Source organism: Chenopodium album, chromosome 8 (genome assembly GCF_948465745.1).
Source record: "Chenopodium album chromosome 8, dcCheAlbu1.1, whole genome shotgun sequence".
In the NCBI taxonomy this organism is placed as follows: domain Eukaryota; kingdom Viridiplantae; phylum Streptophyta; class Magnoliopsida; order Caryophyllales; family Amaranthaceae; genus Chenopodium; species Chenopodium album.
Genome location: NC_137841.1, coordinates 20,177,338 through 20,199,913, shown reverse-complemented (window position 1 = coordinate 20,199,913; position 22,576 = coordinate 20,177,338). Strand labels below are relative to the sequence as shown.

At 41.0% G+C, this 22,576-nt stretch overlaps 1 pseudogene across 1 annotated transcript; it reads right to left on the bottom strand.

Annotated features, from left to right (window-relative positions):
• Positions 1-504: 504 nt before the first annotated feature.
• Positions 505-13,064, bottom strand: LOC145642795 (U-box domain-containing protein 14-like; annotated as a pseudogene). The gene is made up of 4 exons (XR_014115722.1): positions 12,969-13,064; positions 2,539-2,655; positions 1,991-2,404; positions 505-1,744 (listed from the first exon to the last, which is right to left on the bottom strand). The product of XR_014115722.1 is annotated as a U-box domain-containing protein 14-like (transcript).
• Positions 13,065-22,576: the final 9,512 nt, after the last annotated feature.

Below are 22,576 nucleotides of genomic sequence, written 5' to 3'. Positions count from 1 at the left end.
AAAGAACCATATTTTCCCTTTCGGGGAACACGGACCCTTTTGGGTAGTCAACCGCCGTGTCACCACACACAGATATGCGGAAGTATCTTACACCTCTTTCTTCATTAAACTTGGAGTACACATTCAATTGAATGGCACACAACCTATTCCAGACCTGCATGACATGAATAGCATTTGTGTGTGCACCAAAGAAAATGTGCCTCTCACTTGTAATTGCATATCTAAACTTAATCTATAGAGTTTTGTCAATATAAAAGACGAACCCTATTTTTTTCAATTCCTTGGCAATGATTGTGCGTTTGTAAGGACTCCAGTGATAGACTCTCCTTGTTACATTCAAGAGAAAAAAATATTTGAGTGACAGATACGTAGTAGAGAGAGTGGGAAATCAATGGAGATGAAAGGATGGCGGGGTGAGAGATCAAATTTGCAAAGTAAAGAAAAATAAAGGTGAATAACAGATAACAATTAGTGATGTGATTTACATAGATCTTTTTTGATGCAACTTTACATATACTTATATGATTACACAATATATCAATACACGTACAATGCACAAATTTAATTTAGTAAAATCTATTTACAAATGAGTACAAAACATTGCTATTGATGACTGGACAAGGAGAGACAGTCCAGGAAAGAGTTAAGACTGAGATACTACATCACTGCTTAGTGCTTACTGTTCTACTCAGCAACATCTTCGGATCGTTGCAGGAACTCTAAAAGACTTGAAGCCTTTCTCTTGGCCCTATTAGTGCCATTCTCTGAAAGTTCTTTTAATATTTGTTCAGCCTGCAGCTCCTTTGCTAGTTGCAAATGGTTTACATCACCCATGCAAAGTGACCAAAGTATTGCAGCAGCATTCTCTCTGTTACGAGGAGATCCAGTTCTTATTAACTCAACTAAGAGAGGAATTGGCTCAGCCTGCCCAATAGCAGATTTCCCCTCCGGATGGTTTGCAAGTATTGCTAGAGCCTCATCAACCATGCCACCATCAACTTCCTTCAGAAATTTTATTAGAGGGTCTACAATCCCTGCCCTCACAGCCCGCACCTTGTTGCCTTGGTAAATTGAAAGGTTGAAAATTGCAGTTTCAGCATCTTTCTTTCCCCTAGGGGTACCCTGAATGAGTAAATCGATTAGAGCTGGGATTGCCCCTGCTGCTCCTATTGCTACTTTGTTCTCATCCACAACTGATAAGCTAAATAGTGTAGCAGCAGCATTTTCTCTCGCTTCCATGCTACTGTTCTTCAGGAATTCTACTATATCTCGTATTGCCCCAGCATTTACAATAATGCCCTTGTTCATGTCATTAATAGAAAGATTAAGAAGTGTTGTCATAGCATGTTCCTGAGTTCGAGAATCAGGAGAAGATAGCAGTTCTACTAGCAGTGGTATGGCTCCTGCCTCTGCTATACATACCCTGTTGTCTGCATTTCTTTTTCCTAGCAGCCGGAGCTCCCCAGCAGCAACCCGTTTCTCTTCTATGTTTCCATGGGCCAACTTCTTTAGCAAGGCAGCAATAGCTGTTTTGTCACAGTTGGAAGCAGAGTTGCTAGTTCTCCTGTTTCTACAAGTTCCGTGTCCTTGGCAACTCCACACCATTATTCTCGCACCACAAAGTAATCAGGCTCTTCAAAACATAATTTGGTGTCAATGCTGTATGCAACAGAGTCTGTTGTGTCTTAGGACATGTCTTGTGACCAGCATCGAGCCATTTCTGAATGCACGATCTCTCATACGTCTGCACAAAAGATTCAAAAAGAGCATTAACAGAGATCAGAGTTTTTTGACCCTGGATTGTTTTCTCAAGATGCTGCTCGTTCTCAGGAAACATAGAGGCCTTCTAGTATAGAGAGAAGATTGTCAACAATAATTATAAGCTACACATGGACCCATTGACAAGTTTTTAAATCAATTAAAAAGAACACAAAAGAACACAAACTCAGAAGAGAATGTTGGTAATATACTGAAACAAAACAGGCCTAACTTGGCCTGTAGATACGATAACAGGATCTTTCATTAGCTCAAGTGAGATAGGGCAGCGGAAGTGATCTGGTATAACAGGAGATCTATGCTTTATCATGTTTTTATCAACATCACACATGTCAACTTCTGGGCTCACAGTCAGTAGATAGTCATTGAGCTTCTTAAATAGGGACGACATCATCTCAAATGAATCACCAAGATCACTACTGCTTGTGATGACCATTTCATGAAAGGCACACGATTCTTTCCTCAAATCATCCATCGTCAAAAGGTGCAGGTTCTGCGATAATCTCTGGAGAACCGCAGCATCAGGCTCTGCTTCATCCTGCACTTCTGTAATGTCCATCTCTATTTGCAGATCGGAGGATTCTGTTCTAGCTTTTGCTCGTAGAAATTGAGCATGAACAAGTCCAATCTAATGAACAAGAAACCAAAGAATGCCACTTGTAAGCATCTTATTTTTGTATTTGTGTGAAGCTCTGTATTGAGAATGCTTAAAATATTAATCATATCACAAGTGCAATCAGAATTACAGATTAATAGTATTACCTGTTCTTGAACTTCTTCTGATAAACCAAGTCTGTTATAAGAAATCTTACTCAGAGCTTCTTCAATTTTTCCTGTTATATGAAGAAACTCAGTTGAGATTTTGTCTCTTTGCACAGCCTGTCACATGTAACAAGTTGATATGTTATGCTCCATCTAAAGAACTTGCTTAGAGCATGATACAGCATACAACGAGCTTGAAAATGAAATAGTTGACATGTGCACAACATGAGCTAGAAACAACTAGACATGCTCCCAGTCATCTATTTAGAACAGTGACATTTTTTATTGGCCCTGCATTATATTTGGGCCAGTTTTACTTCACTTTGGGAACTTTTGAGTTCTGCAACAACTATCCTATCATCCATTTTCTAAGTATCACAATAATAATAGTTATTATTGTATTAATATTATTTGGTGAATTGTGATTTGGACCCATTTTTGGGAGATACTTAGAAAATGGAGCTGGAAGTTGGTATGGGTTTTGAAGAAGAGGAAGAACGATGGTTGATTAAAACATCAAGTTTCATTCCGTTGAAATTTTGAGAAATAGAGGCAAAACTAGCTGTAGCTATTGGCTATTAGCTTTTGAGTAGCCGTGAGCTGTACGTAGAGGTAGCTGTGAGCGGTCAAGTAGTAGTTGTTAGAGGTCAGCTGTCAAGGTAGCGGTTCATACTATCAGTGTTCGGTAAAAGTAGAGATTGAAATTATAAAATACAATTATTATTATTATTATTATTATTATTATTATTATTATTATTATTATTATGTCAAAAAAATTATTATTATTATTATTATCTATAAATATAACTAAAGTAACAACCGCTGACATCATCCCCTATTTAAATTGTACAGAGGTCAAGTTGTGGTAAAAAAATTTCCCGCCTAAATCAATTGCTGACATCATATTTTAATTTTAATTTTTTCTTTTTTTTAAACCTTATTATTTTTTACCTTTAAATTATTAAAATATACACGAAGTATAGTTATTTTGAAGACAAATATTATATTACGAAGGATGTTATTTTCTATATATTTTTTTACATTATTATGGATTTATAAAAAAAAATTATCTGACTTCCAAATATAATTACTCCCGATTTAAGAGCACTATGTATTGCATAATTTGGTGAAATTTTTACTATATTCAAAATTATTTAGATCTAAATACCATTGCAATTAATGGTTTGAAATTTTTTATGTTGTGCATCGCACAGGGCTAATTTAGTTTATAACCTAGTTATTATTATTATTATTATTGTGACGTGTTATGTATCATATGTTTGATAATTTTAAATATTATATAGTATAATATATATTGCTAATAAATAATTAATTTTAAAAATAAGATAGAAAAAAAATACTCCACATATTGAAAGGAAATGTAATAGAAAATTTCGATATTATGGTTGACTGAAACAATTAATATGAGTCAACAAGATAAAAACAATTAAAATAAAATAAAAATTTAAATTAAAAAATTTAAAAATAAAAAAAGGTTGAATGCTACTTTACAATTTCAAAAGCTATCTTTTTTAGCTTTCAACAACAGCTACTTAAAAGCTACCTCTACCTCTAACAGCTACTTAAAACACTACTTCAGATCACCAAACACTGATATTATTTTAAGGTAGTGTTTTGAGTAGGTCTAAAAGCTAACAAGTACTCTAAAAGCTAATGCCGAACAGGCCCTAAAACTTGGAAGTTTTGTTCCGTTGAAATTTTCACGGTAAGAGAAGTAGAGAAAAAGTCAAATAAACCCGTGGTTTTTTTTTTCAACTCGACATAGGACCTTTTTTTTTTTTTTCCTCTCGACATAGGACTTTTTTTTTTTTGGTTGTTGTTGTAGTTGTTTTACCCAATTCATCTTTTGGGCTAATTTGTATTAGAGGACCAGTTTTGGGTAGTTAGATTTCAATCTCCTCCCAATTGTTGTTGCGGGGGATTAAACACCCGGTCCTCCCTACCAAGTGCAATCTCAATCACCAATGCACCAACAACCAATTGGTGGACGTGTGGTTCTTTGAAAGTATAAGAGGATAGGGGGAAATCGCACTCCCATAATGCACGGAAAATAAACGAGATACAATTCATATCACTAGACTAAGGTAAAAGAGATATATAGTGTTTAGGGTAAAAATACCCTAGACACGTGAACCAATCAGGTTGTGACACGTGTTACCCTAGGTTGCGCCCAACATGGGCCAACTAGGATAAGACACATGTCACATCCATCATTAGGGAAATGGCGGCCTTCATGGGCTCAAAACCCGACGTGCCGTAAAAACAGCGCAGCCCAATTAGATAGGTTAAATGACCTAAGGTAAGGGCACGCACTCTCATACCCTATAAATAGGGACATTTATTATCTTGGGAGGGGCACTTACTCACACTTTTTACATCTTACAATTATTACATTATTTTCTTATAACAGAGAAATCTCTTGATCTCGGGATCCGAGAAGATCTACTTTACTTTCCGCATTTTACTCAACTTCGACACTTACTAACTTGATCGTCAAAGGCGGAATTCCGAACAACCGGAGCTTCCATTTGTTGCAGTTATAGGTGCCCGAAGATCCAGTCTTAGAGTTGTAACTCTCCCGCTGGACACATTAGAAGACCTCGGAATATTTGGCGCCGTCGTCTGTGGGGAGAGTACCTCTAGGATGGCATCTCAACAATGTGTACCGCCTCCAGAAAACAAATGTCCGGATGGGTAGAGGTCCATTCGGACCACGATACTGAGTCGGAACCAGAGGTTGAAGTACATACGGTCGAAGATGGTTCCCTCATCACTAAATCCATTTGCTCCAAAGGCATAAAGAAGCGAAATGATAATCAGGCCGGTGCGAGCAAGTTAGCCGGCAAGCCTCAGGGTGAAGGGCCGATTGCTCACATCACTCGCTCCGGATTCCTGAAGTTCATAACCGACTTCAAAGGAAAGATGAAGAGCTTCATCAAAAGTTAGGCGGCTGGTCCGAGCAAGGGTCAGCTGGCCAATAAGCCTTCTCATTCAGAGAGGGCCAGGATAGTCAAGGATAGGGAACCCACTCCTCATCCCAAGCAGAAGGAGGGGGTCAAACCCTTCATTGACTGGACGAAAATACGTCTCCCGGAGACGTCAAAAAGAAAGCCCATCCGGCACCATGAATCGGATGGAAGTTAAAAGACCTATACTGATGCCCGGCAGTTCATCGAGCACAGGAGAAGCCAACAACTGTTTGACACGGCATCAACGCCGACTATGCCAAACAGCTTAAGGAATACCTCGTTGAGGTATTCCCATTCAGAGCATGAGCACCCGTCAGCCGACCCATCCAGTCGAACAGGTCCTCATGTGATAAGCTCGGCACCGTATGTGCCTCATCAATCATACGACCCATTTACACAATCATTCCAGCAGCCTGCTCTCTACGGAGGTCAGGCGACATATCAAGTCCAACCTTTGGAATGGGAGCTCCGTCTGCTCAAACTTAGGGAACAACCTTCTGCGTTCTCCAAGGATATAACTAAGGTGGCACAACCGACAAAGGTTAAGAATGTTCTGGTTGGTGCCTATGACGGCACCACCAACCCTGAGGACCACCTAATGGCATATACCAACCTCATGTATTTACAAGGGTTGGATGATGCTACATGGTGTCGATGCTTCCCAGCCACGCTGAAAGGCATTGCCCAACAGTGGTTCGGCAACCTGCCTCCTGGGTGCATCAACAATTTCAGGACGCTTGCGTTCTTGTTCGCCTCAAACTTCTCAATGAACATACCGGCCAAAAAGACAAGTATTAACTTGGGGGCGGTTGTTCAGGGAGATCGTAAGGGGCTCTGCTCATATGTCAGGCGATTCAATCTGGAGAGAATCCAGATTCAAGGGCTGCCTGAAAAAATTGCTTATACGAACTTCTTCAAGGGTCTGAAGGACGGATCACAGTTCAAATTTGATCTCGTCCGGAAGATAGTTTTCACTCTTCCAGAAGCGATGAGGGAGGCAGAGGCCTACATACAGGCGTCACAACTCTGCTCCTCCAGCAAGCAGATGGATCAAAAGAGATCCGAAAAACAACAAGGCAGTCGGAAAGAGCAGTTAGCTAAGAAAAATGAAGAAAGAAAAAAGAGAAAAGAAGTTTGGGCGGTCGATGATTCTAGTCAGCCGTCCAAAAAGAAGAAAACAAAAGTTAAGGAGTACGTCCGAAAGTACGAGTTTAACAAAGAATGCTACTCCATCCTCATGGAGATAAAGAACCGGGTGACCTATGAGAAGCCTCTGGCAATGAAAGGTCCGCTCAAAAACCGAGACAAGAACAAATACTGTCATTTCCATGAGGACAGAGGCCATGACACCAATGACTGTTACAGCCTAAAGCGGTTGTTGGACAAATTGGCTGAGAAAGGGTTGCTGAAATCCTACATTTTGAAGTCCAAGGTGTGATGAGCGTCATTTATGGCGCTCAAAAGAAAAAGTTTTAGGTCCTTTTTCTATGTTTTCTTTCTTTATTTTCCTCTAACAGGAGCAGGAGGGCACGAGTACGTAATAGTAGCCATCGATTACTTCACCAAGTGGATTGAGGCTGCTTCATACGTTAATATCACTTCTAAACATGTCGTAAAGTTTCTCGAATGAAACAAATTTTATAGATATGGAGTTCCAAATGAACTAATTAGTGATCAGGGATCTCAATTCAAAGCTGAAGTCGAGACCCTCTTAACTCATTATAAAGTAAAACATCATCACTCATCCCCATATAGACCTCAAATGAATGGAGCTGTAGAGTCGGTAAATAAAAATATAACAGTCATCATTAAGAAAATGGCAGAAAATTATAAAGACTGGCCGAATAAACTACACTTCGCATTATGGGGTTATAGAACGTCCATACGAACATCAATAGGAGTAACTCCATACTCCTTAGTTTTCGGAATGGACGCAGTTCAACTAGTCAAACTGGAAATACCATCCCTACGCATCGTACTAGAAAGTAAGCTACCGAAAGCTGAATGGGTAAGAGCGAGGTATGAAGAACTTTTATTCCTCGATGAACGACGATTAAGAGCTTTACATCATGTACAAGTCTACCAAAGGCGCATTGCGCGTCATTTCAATAAAAGAGTAAAACCCAGAAATATAAAAGAGGGTGACTTTGTACTAAAGGAAGTTAGGGGACCACCAACCGATCCAAGAGGGAAATTCAAGCTTAATTGGATAGGTCCCTACCGCGTAATTGAAATCCTATCAGGAGGAGCCGTCAAATTAATGGATATTGGAGGTGATGAAATTCGCCAACTAATAAACATTGATCGACTTAAGAAATATTACATATGAAATCTGGATAAACTCGTTCATTAATTCAACCAATTTTATAAGCATTCAATTGAAAGATTTTAAGTGTTATGCACTTTACCGAATAACACGGTAAAGTACATAACACTTGGGGGGTAGATTAAAATTAATAGACCATTCTAAGTGTTCAGATTTTTTCGAACATCACGAAAAACTCTTCACACTTGGGGGGTAATAATGCAGAATAAAAAAAATTTCAAAACACTCGTAGTACAGGTGTCGCGCGCAACTGGAATAGTTGCGCGCGGATGTCACGCGCAACAAATTTAGTTGCACACGACATGCTCGCGCAACCTCAGATGTATTGAACCCAGTTTTTTACGTTTGAACGAAGTTACGTAGTCGAAAAAAAAATTAAACTTTGATTTAATTCTTTTTAAACAAGGTTTGATTAATTTTTCATTTAATTTATACCTAAGAGATTAAAGAAAATAAAGAAATACATAAAAAAAACATTAGAACTACGCAACGACCTGGTTTCGTAATACGAATACGTAGGCAATCTTTATGATTAGGTCATATCAAAATATAAAGCTCATTTTATTTCATTCAAATTCCAAAAAAAAAAGACATTGTTGAACTAGATTATAAACAAAAAATAAATAAACATAGTTGTGATTACACTTTATTTTAAAAAAAAAAAACTAATAACGAAATTGTGTAACACTCTAAGGTTTTACTATGTCCTCAATTGTCACGGACGATGGAGGAGTAGTTTCCATCACAGTATTCTCAGAAACCTTAGAGCTTTCTCCTATGCTCTTCTTCTTAACCCATACATTGTTCTTCAATTTGGGAATTGAGGTCTTTTCAACCTTTTTTTCCCTTTTACGAAGCTTTCGTTAGAGTCCTTTTTCGAGTTTGTTGCGAAGGTTCCTTTATTATCACACTTTGTAGTGCGGGTTTGGAGGGAGCTTTCCTTTTTGTTTCCTTCGAACGCGACGTAGAAGATGAGAAGTCTAATTTTCTTCTCACTCCTTTGTTTTGGCCACTAGGAGGAGTAGTGGTGGCCGAATGCATCAAAGGCTTAGGTGGATTGTGAGCCGTGGCAGCTTGATATTGAGATCGATCCTTGTTTAATTCGCCCTTATCCGCCGCATTCATCCAAGCTTTGTAAAAGGAAGATAATACAATACTCGCAGCAGGATTTTGTACTACCCATCTAGGAAGACTTAACCAATACTCCATCCAACGAAAAACTCGCTCGGGTTTAATAGTCACATCTTTAGGGGCATCACAATATTGCGAGGGAATAATTTGTTTCATCCTGTATTGTCTCATTACCCTGCAAGGAAAAATATAAGTAGCACTAGATAGGCCTAAAAGCCTAATGTAAGGGCAATTGAGACTAGTCCCAACCATACTATTTATGTTCCACCAAGGAATCACAAAGCATATGTTAGGAACCCCATGACAGAAAAACGACGTCCATTCCTCTTCATTCTTATGCTTGTAAAGGATTTAACGTCCAGGGAATGTCCTTACTCCATTAGCCTCAAGGTTTTGTGGCTGATCAACGATTCGAAAATGCTCCATGAGCCAAATCTAAAAAACAAAAGAAAAAAAAAATAGTTTGCAACTTTTTACACAAGCAGGTGGCGCGCGCATCAAAACTAGTTGCGCACGCCATCCGCGCGCAGCGCAAAAGATTGCGCTGGTCATACCAGCGCAATTTCGTAACTTGCGCTGATAAACGACGATTAAAAACTTACGTGTAATAGGAGTGGACTTCCCGTGAAACCGTTTTCGTTAGGGTCTCCTCTAAGGCCATTCAAGCATTGAACGGTTTCCGCCTAAGCCAAAGGAGCGGGTAAATGACATCCCTCTATTTGCTCTACTATGGACACCATGGAATAATCTCCATATCCTTTCCCTGTCCTAAGTAAACAATTAACAACAAGACAATAACATAAAGCACGAATTTTAAAGCGTTGTTTAGTCATGTTGTCACGAGGGGCGACGAAATGTTCAATAAATTGAATCAAATTCACGCCTTCTTTAATTCCAATATTGGTCATATCATTGTCGGACAAGCCGAAAAATCTTTGGAATATAGGTTTGGGATCCGACAAGGTAGGCGAATAAGTCACAGGGAGAGTATTTGTAGGGAAGCCTAGCAAGGCCTCGAACTCACCGAGTAGTGGGACAATTTCGTCCCATTTAAAGAAGAGATGGTGGTTAGAGTCCCAATGGTTGGCTGTGGCATGAAGAAAATCAAAATTAATCACTAGTTGCATATAATTCAATAGAGGGTCTAGGTGGTAAATTTTGAAAGCTTGTTTGTCCTCGGTTGAAAGGGAAGTGACCCATTGCTTCAAACGTTGTTCAAACGTCTTCACCATTGTTCAATTCAAAAAAAAGAGAGTGAGAATTTAGAGATATTAATTCTTTTTAGTTTCTTATGATATTACTAAGCGAATGAATGCAAGATGATCAAAAGCCTACACTAAACCACGTTTAAATAGACCCAAGAGGGGCAAATTTTCGGCAAATTTGGCTCAAAGGAAAGTTCACCAACAGGTGGCGAGTGCAACTCATGAGTTTCACGCGACATCCGCGCGCATCCAATTCACATGCGCGCGACAGCCGCGCACAACTCATTCAGTTGCGCGCATCTCCCCTGTCGCAGCATGTGAATTAGATTTATTTCCATATTTTGGCTTACATAATGACGGAATCTTAACGAAATCTTAAGACAAATCATACGCTTGGCTTTTAACCCTTTGTGTCCATTTTGTTTCCAACTTTTTTATTTTCTTTTTTATTTTTTATTATTATTTTCTTACTTCCTGTTTTTTTTTCTTTTTTTTCCTTCTTTCTCTTTTTCTTCCTTTTTGCTTTCTTTTCTCCTTCCTTTTTCGAGTCTTGGTTATTTTTTCGAGGGGGGTAAGTCGGGAACCCTTTCCCTACCTCGAAAATTTTTGCTTTATTAACAAAAAAAATAATAATAAAACATACACATGGAAACAAATAAAAATAATAATAATGATGACATATATATACAAATGGGTCATATGTACAACGATGCAAAAAAATATATATATTTACATCTGTTTCCTAAAATAAATGATAATATGTGTACAAAAGGAATCATGGTGCTCGGCGACTACTAGTCGGTTGCTACACATCCTGCAAAATCCAAAACGAAGATTAATACATGAAATGTAATAACTTCATTGAAAAGAAAAGAAATAAACTTATCGCGATCATCCGATAATCACGGCATGACAAAGTCACGAGGGCTCTCCGATAAGCAGCTCGGAAAGCACGTATGGTCCTCACCATGCCGTTCACGGTCTCCTGCGGAACCTGTTCCAAAAAATACAAGGACAGTTAGTAAACAATTGTATATGAAACAAAAAAATAAATAGAAATGTTTCAGTACGTCTCAGGGACAAACGGTATCTCCTCATCTTCCTCCGCTGTTGGAAGGATCTCACGAATTACCGATCCGACAGCATCGGTATACATGATCTCCGCTGAAGGAGGCACCCAACCACCTAGCTCGACCCGCTAAAAAATATAAAAAGGGGTCAAAGTTCCGAAAGAAAATAAATAGTAACAAGAAAAAGAGAGAGTTGAAGTACTAATCGGAACAAAAGTTGGGAAAAGAGTCAGCCTGGATGCAATGAAAGCCGGATAAGAAACATCCGGCAGCACAACTGCTTCGCTGGATAACCAAGGATCGCCTAAGCTCGATCCTCGGTAGAAAGAAAATGCGAACGTAACATCCAGATCGGAGGATCCGCAGGAACTAAAGGCTCCTTAGACGAAAACTGCCAGAAAACACGCTCGCCTAAAAACCAAGCGTATGTCCTTTAGAGCACCGGGAGTCCCGGATAAAGGGCCCGAAAACGGCAACGAATCATCCCAGACCGGATAACCTCAGGGACTCCGACGATCTAACTCCAAGGACGGAGATCGATCTATAAAATACAATCACATGAAAACCATCAAAACCAAATAATAATATATAATGAAAGATACACATGTGTTGTCAAAATACTCGCCTCTTCCTAATCATGGCCAGTCGATGGCCGATAGGAAAGCAAGCAGCCCCGAGCACCCTAGGGGATAAAAAAGGCAGGTACGAGTATCCCCAAGCCTAAACAAAAAACGAAAAATAATAAGCTTTAAAGAAGGAAAAGAAAAAATAATGATTAAAAGAAAGTATGTACCTCAAGAATACGACCATGCCATGTGAGTGAGATCTGAGGCACCTCTGTAGCTGCCGCGGAATCCATCACCCGAGTCGCCTTGCCCATAGCCGTAAGCATACGGGCATACGACACCTCCACCTAATTTAGGTTACCTACCTGCCCCAAGTCACCGAGGCAAACAAGTAACCGATAGCGAAACGCTCTCCCTGATCACTCAGGATAGTGACGGAAAGAACGTGGGCAATGTATATCCGAGCCAGCTACTCAGGTTCAACCTCATCAGTCGACAACTCGTCAGCAAGAACCGAGTACGAACAAGACTGAGCATACTCGTGAAGGACCGCTGCAAGACGGCCCCCCCACGAGGTCACTCAGCCTCGCATCTGACCCCGCAATGACCCCTACAGCTACAGGCTGGCTTACAAAAGGAAGACTCGTAATCATGGAGAAGTTGTAAGGGGTAACCGTCATTTCTCCCCCACGGAAAGTGAAAATTGTTGGTGGAATCCCACCAAAACTCTAGCAATCCGCGGAGGAAAGCTGACGAAGCAGGATGACTCGATAAATCTCGAAGAGCCGCCAGCGAACGGCTGATCCCCGAAAGCTCCACGATCCCCTTCACCACCTTGGGTAAACTCTCAAAACGGGTCCGCAGGGCACCAGAGCCGTATAGACGCATGCTAGACTCACTTAAAGGAAAAAATCAAAGTAATACAAGAAAACGGTTATGGTTTGAAAAACAACTCAAGTGGAGGAAAAAAGAAAAAAAAAAAGAGAGAGAAGGCGCAATAAACTTACAATGTTGCGCCACCCTCTAACTGAGACATGATGGTCTGGATCCCACTTAAGAACCATAGGGTCCCAATTGGAAAGAGCCTCCCAAACCACATCCCCCTGGCGACGTTGATCAGCCGCGACGCGTCGCTCTCAAACCTCCTCACGAGGACGGGTCACCCTCTTTCGAGGGCGAGCTGCCTCGTCAGGTTCTACTGGGATCTCCTCAGCATCGACGAATGGAGGCGAGTCCATTCTATGATAGATAGAGTTTCTTTATTAGTTTATTTTTCCTAAACTAAGCTAATATATGTGTTCTAGACTCATTTAGGCTGCATAACGGCTGCCGATAGGGCAAAAAACTAAAATCGAATGCCACCTATACTTGGGGGCTACGATACCTGCAGTTAAACGCAGTAAATGGAGGCTTTTAACACCCACAAAAGCCATCCTATACCAGTTTCAACTAAGCATTCAAGGGATTGTATTTCAAAATCTCAAAGAATCAACTATTCCCAGGCGAATAATAATAACATTAACACAATTATCGTCTACCAAACAATCTTGAAGTTTGAATATGGCAAAAATAGGCTAAGTATACACTTCGCGCCAATTTTTTCGGATTCAAAATTTTCAAAATATTAGTTATGAAAGTAAAACTAGTTCTAGTACTACAATTACTTCATAATTGACAAGTATAACCAAAATGAGCAAACAAAATAACAGAAATCACACCAAATTCGAGTAGAATTGCAAAAAAACGCACTCAAACGAAGAAACGCTCATACAAGGTTCAATACTTAACCATTTTTCATGAAATTTGTTGCAAAACACTCCTTAAACATAGCATAGCAACATAGAGCAAACAATTTCAAGAATAATGGACTGAATCGAAAACCCCCAAATTCGAAATTTGGGGTTTAACGATTCGAAAATCGTCCAAATTCAGCCGAAAAAGAACAATTTTTTACAAAAAACTTACATTGGATTATGACAAACATGAATTATGGACGAAATTCGCTTCCTTTAGCTTCGAAAATCGCAAGAAACCGAGCTCTTTAGAGAGAGAAAGAGGTGAAAATAGATGAAGGAAGGAGAGAGAAAGCGAAATGAAAAATCGTGTTTTGCGATTTTCTTTTTGCTGAACTGAGTGTCGCGCGCAACTAAATCAGTTGCGCGTGACACACCAGCGCGACTCTGAAAGATGCGCGCGCCTGGCCAGCGCTACCTACTGAGTTGCGCGCGGATACTGGTCACTAAAATGCCGGTATCCGGATTTTGATCCGTTTGGTCATTTTTTAACAGTTTTTGCTCGTCATTAGACGTAATGGAGCGCAAATTATCAAAATCTTATAAATTGTTTTTCATTCTGTAGTTTATTTTCTTCTTTGTTAGTTTTTTGCATCATATTGCATGAACACCGTGCTTAATGCCTTCCCCAAGCATATGTTTTGAACGTTTTTCGCAAGAGTGCCTTAAGATGTTCTGTGGTGGTGCTTTACGTAAAAGCACCCATAAACAGGTTTGTCATTTTACAGTACTGACGTTACAAATGTCCGGGTTTTCTTCTTTTTTCACATCCGAAGCAAAAAGGAAGGCGTTTTCATGCAGCGTGAAAATGCAAATGGTGTATCGTACGGCGTAAAATTGATGGCGTAGGTGTTGCGTAAAACTTCACTTCAGCCCAAGCTTTGCGAGATCTACCTCTCGGAACTAAAAGGTAGAGAATTACTGTAAGCGTTAGCTCACGAGTCGACAGGCGCGCTGAACCATCAGGAACATGCACTTCTTGAATGGAAGCAAATTCGGTAGTTAGTGAGCTTACTAACTTACCAGACAGTTAGGGTGTCGAATCATCCCCTGTATAAAGAAGCGACGAGAAAATGTCGCGCTTATGTAGTCACGTGCCCCCAGTCCTAAGACACGTGTACTCATCTTGTGGACAAAACTGCTGAGAGAGTTGCTGACTTTCTTCCCTCTCACTGGATTTGGATATATGCCTCCAGTCCTGAGACATGTAATTCTATCTTGTGGACATCCGGCTCGAATACCGGACCTTTAAGGCTCAAATACTGAAAACCCCTTTTCATCTGTTTTACTTTGTTAAAGTCAGGCTAAAATTTCAATGACATATCGAGGGACTTTAGACCAACGATGACATGATTGAGAGGAAATCATCCCCTTTTATCCTTTTAAAATCGATCTCTTCTCATGACTTGACATCATCCAGAACACCTTTACTTGTAAAAGCGTTCTACAATTGCAAATGATCAATCTAGACTCTTTAGTGTGTTAAGACTAAGGAAAAAGTTTTTCTAGCCTTAATAGCTACTTGTTTCAAACACTTAGCGAACCAAGGATTGTTTCGACATCCTTAAAAATTACTGAAAGATTCTCTATCCTTAGAGAACTTCGCAGAATGAGTCTCGGATTTATTTCCTTGACTACTTTGATCATCGTCTATTCTAGACTCGATCAAAGTGGGGGCTAACTGTAGACATCTACTTTTGGCCTCCTGTCCCGACTGGAAGTGCAATGACGATAAATAAAACCATCTTCGTGTTGGATTGAAGTGAAGAATACTTATGGATAACTGGTTAAGCCACAAAACACAAAACGACTAGCCCGAATTAAAGAATAAAGCCAAACAAGGTCCGATTCACTAAACCCCATCATAATTAGCTAGGATTAAGCCCATGCATAAAACCCAATAATGACGGATTTAGGAGCGCCTAGGTTAAACTCTAGTGCTGCCGTAGAAAAAGCCGAGCGCATCTCAAACAGTCGCGCTGGGCTGCCACGCGCAACTAATTCAGTTGCGCGCGACACCCAACGCAACCTCCAGAGTTACGCTGCGGAAGATTCAGAATTATACAAAAAATATAAAATAGAATCTTACCATAAAGCCGCGCGCAAGACAATTAGTTGCGCTGCCCGTAGCAGCGCAACCTAATCACTTGCACTAGGATGCCGCACACAACTCATCCTGTTGCGCGCAACACCTGCTACGGCAGAATGCTCGTAATCCTAAACCTAATCATTCCCTATAAATAAGAGCTTAAACTGAGGCTTAACATACAGAAAATAACCTAAAAACTCTGGCAGAATACTTGTGAACTTGTGCAACCTAGCCCCTCTTGTCCTAAACACTCACCCTTTCGATATATTGTTACTACGGTGGAGGTTCCCCAACAAGAAGGAGTCCATAAGTGTTCTAAACGGAGATCTAGCAAAGAGAAGTGGTAAATTCCCAAGCACTTAGTTAAATCACATTTATTTTCTTATTTAAAAGAACCCTAATTAATTAATTAGTGTTGTTTGATCACCTTTAAAATAATTAATTAATCAATTCCACATAGTATCTTGTGTTAAATAAAGATTAGAATTGAATTAAATAATTGTTGGTTGATCACTTAAGCCAAGGCGAATATTGTTTATTTTCTTGTCCTTTTCATGAATTTGATTAAATAAAGAATAACGACATTACGATGTAATTCCTACGTGAATTGGTATGTGTAAATAAAATCAACTAACATAGTTTTAGGTATCGCGTTGCATATATTGTTTGGTGATGAAATTGTAAAAAAGGGAAGAGCTAGTAGAGGCCGCACTAGGGCTAGGATAGCGATTCCCCTCTAAAGGGAACGTTATTTTAGTACCCTCGCTCCCGAACTCATTTCTGGTTTATAGACCAATTTGGGAATGGGTAAACTTATGATTTGTTCTAATTATTCCATGAACTCCACATGAAAGAAAGGCATGCATGAACGAGGTTTATGAGTTTTCCTAAAACTCATTGGCGACTCCCTACTTGTTTCTTACAAAAAAGCGTAATGATAAAATCAATTCTAATTCAAGGTCCCCCAAACAGTCAGGAATTCAAATCCTACTACACCCTAACGAGTGTAAAGTCCTAGGCTTTTAAAGGGCCATGGGCATTTAAGGAGAGGAACCCTTATGATGGGAACACCCTCCTTACACTGTACATTGCCTAGACGGGATGGAAATTATAAAAACAATAACACAATTGAAAACAAAAGGCAATCTTTCATTAATAAACTTTTTGTTTACAAAAATTTACAACTCTCGGAACTAGTACTTTTTTAAGTTGTCTACATTCCAAGTTCTAGGTAGGCGTCTGCCGTCTAGGGTTTCCAGGCGGTAGGTTCCATCCCTAACTTCTTCATAGATCCGATAGGGGCCTTCCCAATTAGGAGTTAACTTTCCAAGCTCGTTGGCTCTACCGGTTGCCTCCATTTTTCGTAACACGAAGTCGCCAAATTTCAAAGGGCGCTTGTGCATTTTCTTGTTGTAGGCTCTCGTCATTCTCAGATGGTATATTTCATGACGCAAGACAGCATTGCCCCTGCGTTCAGGGAGGGAGTCCAATGTCAGCCGCATGGCCTCCCAATTTGCCTCTTCATCGTAAAGCATGACTCTGAGAGTTGGCTCGTAATGTTCAGTGGGCAAGACGGCTTCAGCACCATATACCATGAGAAATGGGGTTTCACCGGTTGCCCCTTTGGCAGTTGTCCGGATGGCCCATAGGACATGAATTAATTCTTCTGCCCACAAACCACCGGCTCTTTCAATTTTCTTTTTGATGCCGTCTGAGATGAGTTTGTTGAAGGATTCAACTTGGCCATTTGCTTAGGGTCAGCCGACTGATGAAAAATAGGTTGAGTTCCCTTGATCTCCCAACTAAGTCTCGAGCTAAGGAGTCTCAAACTGAGTGCCATTATCAAACACCATAGACATAGGTACCCCAAACCGGGTGATGATGTTCTTTCAAATGAAAGAGATTACATCCTTTGTCTTGATGTTCTTAACCGCCTCCGTCTCCACCCACTTGGTGAAGTAATCCACAGCCACTTGAATGTAACGCTTTTCGCCTGGTGCAGGCATATAAGGACCTAAAAGGTTCATGCCCCATTTAGCAAACGGAACTAGGCTGTGTATTGCCGACAAATCAGTAGCCGGGCGATGAATAAGCTTGCCAAACCTCTGACATTTGTCACATTTCTTCACCAGCTCTTTGGCGTCTGCCTCAAGGGTAGGCCAAAAATAATGTCGCTTGGCTCTGACGGCTAGGGACCTGCCGCCTATATGGGAGGCGCAGTATCCCACATGCAACTCTTTGAGAACTTCCTTCCCCTTTTTTGGGGTAACATACTTCAATAAATTTAAGGAAACCAGCCTTGAAAAGCTCTTCGTTTCTCATCTCGAAGTTTGCTGCTTGTTTCTTCATGACGGCTGCTTCCTGTGGTGAATCAGGGAGCGTGTCATCTGTTAAATATGCCCGGATGCCATCCATCTAGGTAGAGTTTCGGTCTAGGATTCCAATTCTTTATATATACTGCTTTTTTCCAAAACTTCCCAAAAGACTGATCGAGGCATATCACAACAGGCAAAAGATGCTAGTTTGGACAACGCATCCGCCTAGTTGTTGTCCGACCTGGGCACTTGACTCAGACGAAATTCTTCGAGTGCCCCAGCCTCTTCTTTGATTGCCTGAAGATATTTGATCATAGCCGGATGAGTTTCTTCATATTAACCCTCATACTGACTAGCGACCAACTGTGAATCAGAAAAGGCGTCAATCTTTGTGGCCCCTGCTGCCTTACACATGCAGAATTCCAGCTAGCAGGGCTTCATACTCTACCTCATTGTTTGAGGCCTAAAACTTGAACCGTAGTGCATATTCAAGTTTGTCTCCTTCAGGAGACTCATAAATAATGTCTGCACCACAGCCGTTCTTCATAGAGCTCCCGTCTACATACACCTTCCAAACTTGATCAAGATTATCCGGAGAAACCGGACGAGTCATTTCAACAATGAAGTCGGCAAACGCCTGACCTTTCACTGCCTTTCTTGGTTCGTAGGAGATTTCAAGACTTTGCATTTCAATAACCATTTCAACATTCTGCCGGATGACTCCAAGGTAGACATTGGCCGCTTGAGGGGCTGATCGGTGTAGATTACAACCGGATGTGCCAGAAAGTAAGGCTTCAGCTTCTTGAATGCCATATACAGAGCAAGGCCAAATTTTTCAACCATGGGGTACCGGAATTCAGCATTTTTTAGCACATGGCTAATGAAATAGACCGGGAGCTGGATGTCGTCTCTCTCAGCAAGGAGAACAGCACTGAGGGCATGGTTTGAGACGGCTAGGTACATTTATAACATCTCTTTGGGAAAAGGGCTAACAAGCCTTGGAAAAGAGTGCAAGTGTTCTTTCAAATTCTGAAAGGTCGACTCAGCATCATCCCCCCATTCAAATCTAGTCTTCTTCCTAATTGCTTGGAAGAAGTAAAGGCATTTGTCACTTGCCCGGCAGAGGAACCTCCCCAATGCCGCCAGGCAACCGGTTAGTCTGTATACTTCCTTGACAGTGCATGGTGACTTCATGTCAATCACCGCCTGTATCTTCTCAGGGTTAGCCTCTATCCCCTTTGATCAATCAGGAATTCGAGGAACTTCCCAGACTCAACACCAAAGACGCATTTCTAAGGATTTAACATAACCTTATGCCGCTTGAGTGTGGTGAAGGTTTCTCGGAGGTCAGCAAGGTGATCCGCCTGCTGCTTGGATTTGACTATCATGTCATCAATATACGCCGCTACGTTCCTCCCGATTTGATTAATGAAGACTGTATTAATCATCCGTTGGAACGTAGCCGGCGCATTCTTCAAGCCAAACGACATCACAGTATAACAGAATAGCCCTTGATCAGTGACGAAGGCCGTCTTCTCTTGATCGTTTTTCCACAGGAGTATCTAATGGAAGCCGGAATAGGCATCCATGAAACTCATCAGGGCATGACCGGCTGTAGAATCGAGTAAGTTGTCGATCGTTGGAAGCGGATAATTGTCCTTCGGACATGCCTTGTTAAGGTCTGTGTAATCAACACACATACGCCAGGTACCATTCGGCTTCTTTACAAGCACAACATTCGCCACCAAGTCGGGGAAATTACATGGCCGAATGAACCCAACATCCAACAGCTTTTTTACTTCGGCAGCTGCCGCCTGACTTCTTTCCTCGCCGTGATTTCTTTTCTTTTGCCGGATGGGCTTCTTTTTTGGATCCACGGCGAGTTTGTGGACAGTGAGATCTGGGCTGACGCCTGGCATCTCTTCCACTTTAAAGGAAAAAATCTCTTTGAATTCCTTCAGCAAAAGGTGCAAGTCTGCACCTAAGGTAGCATAAGCAACCGTCCCAACCTTTATAGTGCGCTCTGGACAGCTGTCATCCAGAGCGAGGTCAATGTTTTCACCAGCCAATTGGGGGCGGAGCTCATCTAACCGCTCTCCTGTCAGTAATTGTTATTTTTTCTCTTTCTTCACCTCCACCAGCTGAGCAGCTTTTCTTTTCTTTCCGGCTGCTGGTGGGGCTGGGTTGGCATCCTTGACATTGTCAAGGTCTATTGGCTCCTGCCCTTGGCCGTCTGGGGCCATGGTATCCTTGACGGCTGAGAGATAACACTCCCGGGCCGTCTTTTGATCCCCGTTCAAGGAACCAACAGAGCCATCATCCCTCTCATACTTGATGAGCATGAGAGAAGGGATGGTTACAGCCTTGGCTTCGTTGAGGGTAGGATGGCCTAAGATGATGTTATAGGCGGTCAGTTCCTTAACGACCAAGAATTTGATGACCAGATGTCGTCCTTCTCCTTTCTCTCCCAGCTAGATGAGTAAGTCAATCCTACCGACTGGGTAAACCATCCCACCCCCAAAACCAACCAAGGGGTGGGTTACCGGATGCATGCTGCTGGGCTTGTATTTCACCTTTTGCAAGCACCGGAGGCTGGTGATGTCCGACGAGCTGCCAGTGTCTATAAGGATCCGCCCAACCAGCTGATTGGCGACCTTACATGCAATGACGACCGGGTCGTCATGTGGACGGCGGAGGCTACCCCTGTCCTTCTCAGTGATCAGGATGTCTAGGAAAGAGGAACTAGCAGACGCCTGCTCATCATCATCCTTATCCATCTTTTGAAGATGGCTTTTGGTGCCTCGGATGGTAGGGCCACCACATGAGAACCTGCCTGCTATAGTGTAGACCGGCTCCTTATCGATGTCCAAACTACTAGTAGGCTGGGGAGTCTTAGACGACTACCCTTTGTTCTGAAGAAGTTATGTCTTCGATAAGTGCAATTACTAGATATATCAAGGATCACTATTATAGAGATAATAAGTTCGTTCTTTTGGGGCGTCATCCTCTGTTGCTAGACTATGAGAGATGATCTTTGGACTACTCAAATAGTCCAAAGCCCTCTAGAATGGATCCTATGAGGTCACACACAAGGGTATTGGGTTAAGCAAGTTAGAGGCCCATTAATGGGCCTTATGAGCAATTAACTAATCATGAATTGGATTGGGCTAGCATAGTTAGATTGGAATTAGGTTTTGGGCTTTTGACATGGGCTCTTATTTAGGGATGAGATCTATAAATAAGATCCATGCCTAGGGTTGAATGCAAGCAGTCATAATCAACATATAGTAGATTTTGACATCAAGGCAACCAATCCCAAAAACCCTAATCCTCTCTCTAACTCATGACTCACACTCCTTCCCCCTTTGGACTCACGGCCGGCCACCCTTGGTGGCGCGTGTGGTGGTTCGTGGTGGTTCTTGGTTAGTATGTCGCTCTTCTCCGTAGAAGGTCAATTGAAGGTTTCAATTGCAACTAACTAGCATTAGTGGAGGTCTTAATCTGTGCCCGTAGACCAAGTAGAGGAATCACGCTTGAGGTTCTTTATCTCCCCTTGTTCTTGCTCGATCGCACGTGGAATCACGCTTCAAAGGTACAATTATGTGTTCTTTATGTGTTATGCAATGATCCTTGGTTAAGGTGCTTTATTAATATGATTCATGTTATTTCCGCTACGTAGTACCTGTAAACTCCTACAGTGGTATCAGTTAGCCTATTGCATTTACGCATATTGCCAATAATTCTTTGATAATCCACAATTTTAATTCAATTAGGAGGGAGAATTATTTAATTATGGTTCAATTATTATTTTAAATATGATTTAACTCTTGGAATTGATTAAATGTAGTTTAATAATGCTCAAAATAGCCATGAAGAGATCCAAAAATTGCCCTATGAAATTCGAAAAATTCAAACCCCAAGAACCCTAATTTCGAAAACAATAAACCCTAATTTGTGAAATTTTGTGTTTAATTTTGATTTAATTCGATAGTAAAATATTTAAAGAATTTAATCCATTTGATAACATGTTAAATTATGAATTTTCATGATCAAATTATTTAATTTAAGTGTTAAATTAAATTAGGGATTAATTTCATGAAGAACCCAAATTTCAAGATTGAATATGATTTAATTTTGGAATTAATTGGACCACATTAAGTTTAATTTAATTTAACAAAATTTGTTTTGTTTTATTTAAGTTAAAAAAAAAAAAAAAAAAAAGGAATTTTATGCGCGGCAACCGCGGCTGGGTGGCGCAGCCAAGCCGGCTGCCGCTGCAGGTGGTCCGGAGGGAGGGGTGGGGTGGGGCAGCAGGTTGGGTCAGCCAAGGCAGCAACAGCAGCACCGTGCAAGGGTTGGGCGGCACTGCTGCTGTTGCAGTGCAGCGTACACCTCACGGTGTACGGCCACCATGGCCGGCTTTGGCTGGCCACACCACGGTGGCTGGCGCATATTTCCAAAAAAAAAATGTTTTAAAAAATTATTTCAAGATAATTACAAATTATTTTGGGATAAAATCAGTTTTTGGATAAATATTGTTTATTAAAGGATAA